Source organism: Sparus aurata, chromosome 22 (assembly GCF_900880675.1).
Source record: "Sparus aurata chromosome 22, fSpaAur1.1, whole genome shotgun sequence".
NCBI classification, from domain to species: Eukaryota; Metazoa; Chordata; class Actinopteri; order Spariformes; family Sparidae; genus Sparus; species Sparus aurata.
This window is the reverse complement of record NC_044208.1, coordinates 13,423,875-13,429,874: the sequence shown is the minus strand read 5'-3', so window position 1 is coordinate 13,429,874 and position 6,000 is coordinate 13,423,875. Positions and strand designations below refer to the sequence as shown.

The window sequence follows — 6,000 nt, the reverse complement described above, 5'->3', positions numbered from 1 at the left end:
TAAGCAACATTAAAACATATGCAGTGGTTTTAAAGTCCTGCAGTCCTGTGTTTTTGTGTTGTGTGTCAGGCTGCTGTTGTCTGGCTGTTAGTCAGTGTCACTGTGACTTTTAACTAAAGTAACAAGCTGTATTTTGACACTCTCTGTTGATAACTTGACTATTTTTTTTCAAATCTAATGTTTTGTTTCTCTCTATTCTAACTTGGTAAAGAAGAGTTGAAAGTATCCCACCTACAGTGAACAATGATCAGTCTTAGCGTCAAAATGACGGCTCTTTTGAGTGAACAGTGTTCTTTTAAAAATATTTATCCAGCTATATCTTTGTGCTTTGCAAAGGAAGAAATAATTATATGAATGAACATGAAGACCTTAAGATGTGCGTTTGGTTCTCAGGAACAGCTCCCACAGCTGATTTAGTAAAATGTAAAATTGCTTGATGTTGAAAACATTCCTGCTAAATAAAAAGGTGGATTAAAAAAGTCTGTCTCTGTTTTGTGCCTGTTGTTTTATATGATGATATTTTGCTGATATAACAGATAAATGACTTCTCATCCGAGCAAAAACATCACACATTGTCTTTTTATTCAGATAAACTGTTATATGACAGAACTTCTAATGGTCACATTTTGTGAGGCCACAGAGCCGGGGAATGATAAGTAGTGCTGTGTAAATTTGAGTGACTGAGAAATGTGAAATTTCCGTCATTACAAAGTGAGATTAGATCAACAGCTTGTCAACCATGCGCAGACCTCTACATTGCAAAACACATTGAGAAATACAGAATGACTGGATAAGATGATTCCATCTCCATCCTTATAAAGAGATGGGTAACTCACGACTGCTCAGCAGAGACGTCCACATCACCTCTAGATCTCACAGTGCTCACTTTGCTGTCTGTGACACCAGTTTTTTTTTTGGTTCTGACAAACAAGCTGTGGAAAGGTGAGAAGTCAACTTTAACCTGATGGTTAATAAATGCAAAGTCTTTTAGATGAGATGTGATGAGCTTTGTCACTGGTGAATGAAGGCAGTGAATGATTCTGGATGTGGCCACTGTGATTTGTTCCTCAGGATGAAGGGTGTTATGATCTTTCTGGTGTTGACGCTCGCCAATGTCGTCCTAATGGAAGAACCCGAAGAGAGTCGTCCTCCACGTCCTGGATTCCGATGCGGTAAGTCACAAGTGTTCATACTGAGTTGACATTAACAGATTGACCTTTGACTTACACAAACAGCAGGCTACTTAATCTGAGATAACTTACTGTACTAACTTACAACATACAACTTCATTTAGTTCTGTTTTTAGCAAAAATCTTATATTTAGTCCTGGTATTACAGATTATAAACCTAAAATGAAGTAAAGGGAGCATCATTAATGTTCTAAATGCAAAGATTTTCAAATGTGATAATAGTATACGGATGTTTATTCAACTCATTTTCATCTTTTCTTTTCCTGTTAGTACTCGGAGGTATAAGGTAAGTTTTACTGAACATTTTCTGTTGATTTCAAAAAGACAAATAAAATAAGACAAAGAGACTTTGTGAAATGCCTTAAAGCTATCAAACATAGCACGTATCAGTATTAACCAGATTGGTAGTTGTTGTCTTTAAGTACCTTATTTTGTCCAACCCATTTAAATCTACAATGATATAATAGAGGGTAAAGAAGCATGTCGACACATTTCAGAAGCTGGAATCAGTGAATTTCTGTCACTGTTGATTTTCAACTGATTTCTCTCTATTTCCCCCCTCTCTAAATTGGCATAGATTCGGATGCAGAGGGAGAATTGGGAAAACCCAAGATAAAGTGGATGAAGATAGATTGAGGCGATACTATGAAGACTGAGTCTGTTCTTGATTTTGAAGATATAGTTTGAGCGATATCTTTGTGCTCTGCAAAGCAAGAAATAATTGGATGAGTAAACATGAAGCTCTTGAGATGAAGTGATTTTAGTCACAGCTCCAATTGATGTTGAAAGATGTAAAATTGCTTGATAGTTAAAGACTATCCAGCTGAATAAAGCTGCATTCCAAAAGACCGTCTGTGTGTTGTGGTGTGTTTTAAGTGAACATGTGCCTGTCATTTTATTGGTGATGATGATCAAGAACATTGTTTTTATTAAGTCAGAGGTAAATGTTTGTATTAGGTAGATTGAAATAATTGAGTGTGTTGGTTTGATCAGTTTATTAAATGAACACTCTTCCTATTTCTTTCTTTTTCTGAATGTACTTGTGTCTCTGGCAGGGTGGGAATTTCACGGCAGCTATGGCACAGATTCAAACCTCCCGGATCAATAACTCATAAGCGAAACATTGTTAAAACACAAACGACGACTCTTAACTACCATAGTAGTAAGGTAGACAACGAGTAACAACCATATTTTTATCAAAACAAGCTCCACAAAATGCAACGCCGAAAAGAGATTCTACAATAAATATTCAATAACTTCACTATTATTCACTGTAGCGTCACCAAAATCACTCCACACATCAGTTCTACAATATTTTCTTTGGAAAAAATGTGCTTTGCCATAATTTTGGGGAATGTCTATTGGGAGAAATATTCAATAACACTAATATTCAGTGTAGTGTCACCAAAATCACCTAAGCACAACCCTATAAAAAAACTGTTTTCTAATGTAACATTAACTTGATATTGTTTTGTTGTTTTTTTTTATTTTATTAATACATAATCCATGTCTTATTATAAATGAGGATGTTATGGTATCAGTCTGAAAGGTAAATCATCAAATTTTACTCTATGGCCTTTGTGCCCTGTCATGTGGCCTTGGTGCCCCTGAAAAAAATTAAAAGTGAGGGCCAAATGGCCTTGCCCCTAAAATGACGAAATTCCCACCCTGGTCTCTGGTAAAGCAGCACTTTGGAAATGATTCAATTCTGACATTTCCTCCATCAACAGATGAATCATTTGGTCAATAAAGCATCAGAACAACAGTCAAAATAACTTATTTAAGAGCCAATAATCATCATGTGTCATGTGTTCTGTTGGCTGTTTACAAAACAGACGAAGACATTCAAGGTACTGTTTTGTAAAATGAGTTCAATTGAAATACCCACAAGTGAGAAGCTGGATCCATCAAATGTTGAGAGGAACATTAGTCTTCAGCCTTTCCAACAATGCAGTGCCCACTGTGTCTGCTGTCGCATTTGGAAGCTAGATGAACTCGTAAAAACGCTCTTGGACTTTATTCAGACTGTCAGTGTGTCTTTTTTACATCCTCCCAAATGCAGGCTTGAAGAATTGACAGCATGCGGTCCAAAAGTTTATTTTGAACTGTCTTTGAGGTGCCTTTAAAGACAGTGGCGGTCTTCAGGTGCTCCTCTAACACACACTCCAGCGACGCCACAAGATCGACTAATCCCGATTAATGCCGGGGTTGTTGGAGGATGCGGTCTCATCGTGGCTTTGCAATGCCAGCTCAAAAGCTCCACAGAATTTCACACAATCCACGATCTTCAATAAAATATGTCTGTTCATGGCCACCTTTCCATTGTGTTTTCTCATCGCAATCCTGTGTCCTTCATTCAGCTGCGCAGCTACGCTAGTGCTATGTGCTCTGACAGATGTTTTATGTCTCTAACTCCTGTTACATGTCCATGTAGTATCTTGCCTCTGCATTTTGAAAAGTAAGTTTAGTTGAAAAACTACATCCAGTTAGCCAGGGCTTCCTGTAGTACCAATTCAGAGGGAAGCTCCTCTGGTGCACTTTACCTTTCTCACATGTCTGCTGTGTTAAATTCAGACCGGGTTTCTCAGGTCCAAGTTCTTTAACCCAAAGTTTTTCCGCTTAAGTTCTCCTTTCGAAGGGGTTTAGCAAGAGAGGTTGTACAGAATTTATGGGTAACTGAAGCCATGTGTGTTCTTGTTCTTGTCTACTTGAAGCCATCATCTCGATTTCCCACTCTTGTCTCTGGTTGGTATGATACTTAAACAATAGGCTTGGGGCAATGTTTTCAGCACCCCAAGCTTATCAATATTATTTAATGACGCTAATTAGCTAAATTGTCTGTTGCTATGTTTTTTTTTGTCTCAGCAACAGTCTACCATTGGCTGAGGTGCCGCAGTGCAGGGGCGACTTTTCTAGAGCCCCAGGCGAGTGGGGAGATGACCATTGACGCAAATGATGTATATATATGGCTCGTTCTCGATAACTAAAAGCACATTTATTCGTAGAATGAGCAGTGATTATTTATTTTAAATGATTAGCCGCCACTGCTTCCTGTCTGCTTGAGAGCTGGAGGTTCACGTAATGTTTATAACTATAGAAGGACACACAGCTTTGTATCATGTGCCAAGTTTGTTCAAAACAGGCCTGTTACTTTTCATTCTGTTACCTGTCGATGAGTTCCCAAAAACAGCAATGAGTACAAGACCTGTGTGTGTGTGTGTGTGTGTGTGTGTGTGTGTGTGTGTGTGTGTGCGTATGTGTGTGTACATTTGTGCCTTCACTTATTTTGTCACATGAGATGCATTCAAACTACACTGAGGTAAAGCCATTTTAACATGACGGTGGCAACATTTTAATTTCCAATAATTCATGTATCAATAACATAAAAGACCTCCCTTAGCAAAAAGTAGTATAATTGAAGTTCATTTTATTAAGTATGCTTGAGTATAACTATAGCAAGTATACTATAGACCATGTACTTGTAGCTTACTAAGAAGTATGCTAATTTAATACTTCTTCGGACTAAACTGGAACATCTTAAGTTTATAAAAGTATACTTTAAGTATACTTTATAAGGTCATTTTAAGTTTACAGAAGTACACTTTCAAGTATACAACAAGTACACTCATCTATATACTACTAGTGTACTAAGTATACACTTCTAGTCCACATTTTAGTTTATTAACAAATTTATAATAGGGGTAATACCTCAATGTAAATGTGTATAGCAAAAAACATCTTTATTCTATTAACTTAACCCTCCTATGATGTTCCGGTCAAATCTGACCGATTTACAACTTCATAATATCCTAAACCTTTTATTTTTCTTCTGATTCTCTCGAGGCTTTATGATATCCTCGACACTAGGCATTTGAACATATAACATTTCTGATCAGCACTTTCAACGAATTTTGAGTCATCTAATCAATTTTGTAACACCCATGGTGTTCCCGGTCAAAATTGATCGGCATATGAAATGAATGGGTAATACTAGATTATGTTCATTCCTTAGATGGAAAACATCCCCATGTACACCCACACATCTACATCCACAACCACAAACATCATCCCACCCTCACACACACACACACACACACACACACACACACACACACACATATACAGTATATATTCCCCCACGCGTACCACACATTCCAGACTGAAGAATTAGATGTAATTTATGGGAAACTGTTTCTTTCTCGCGCTTATATGCCCACTTGGGAGCCACACACACTCTCCAGACCTAACAATGTATCATACCTGTTCAAAGGCCCAATATATACCGATTTACACATTTCAAACTCAACAATTAGGTGTTTGTTATAGGAAACGATCTCTTTCCCATGCTTATGTGCACATCCCTACACGTGAACCACACTTTACAGAATAGACTATCTTCTCATAGACAACCTGTATAAAACTTTATTTGTGCCTTTCTGTCATTTGACTCTGTGACCACTATGAGTAGGAAATTTACTGTAACAGAGGCTCTGGAGAGTTTAACTGGAGATAGAGGAAGATGTGTCTGTAATGGAAGACAACATCCATCCTGATTTTGATCCAGACCTTTATGAGACTGACCAGTCAACAGATGAAGAGGCTCCAGAAGAAGAGGCACATGGAGAAGAGGCACGAGAAGAAGAGGCACCTGAGGTGACATTCCAGTCCAAGGGTGGCAACTTGCTCTGGTATTCTTCCTCCCAGGACAGAGGAGGCAGAGCAAGAGTGGAAAACATTGTAAGGATGACGCCATGGCCAACACGATACGTAATATCTCGTGTGGATGACATCAAGTCCAGCTTCCAACTCT

The 6,000-nt window shown here is 38.1% G+C and overlaps 1 long non-coding RNA gene across 1 annotated transcript; it reads left to right on the top strand.

Annotated features, from left to right (window-relative positions):
- The first annotated feature begins 854 nt into the window (after positions 1–854).
- Positions 855–2,039, top strand: LOC115574453 (uncharacterized). Its single transcript, XR_003982490.1, has 4 exons — positions 855–942; positions 1,072–1,172; positions 1,461–1,476; positions 1,768–2,039. It is a non-coding gene; the product is annotated as an uncharacterized LOC115574453 (long non-coding RNA).
- The last annotated feature ends 3,961 nt before the right edge of the window (positions 2,040–6,000 follow it).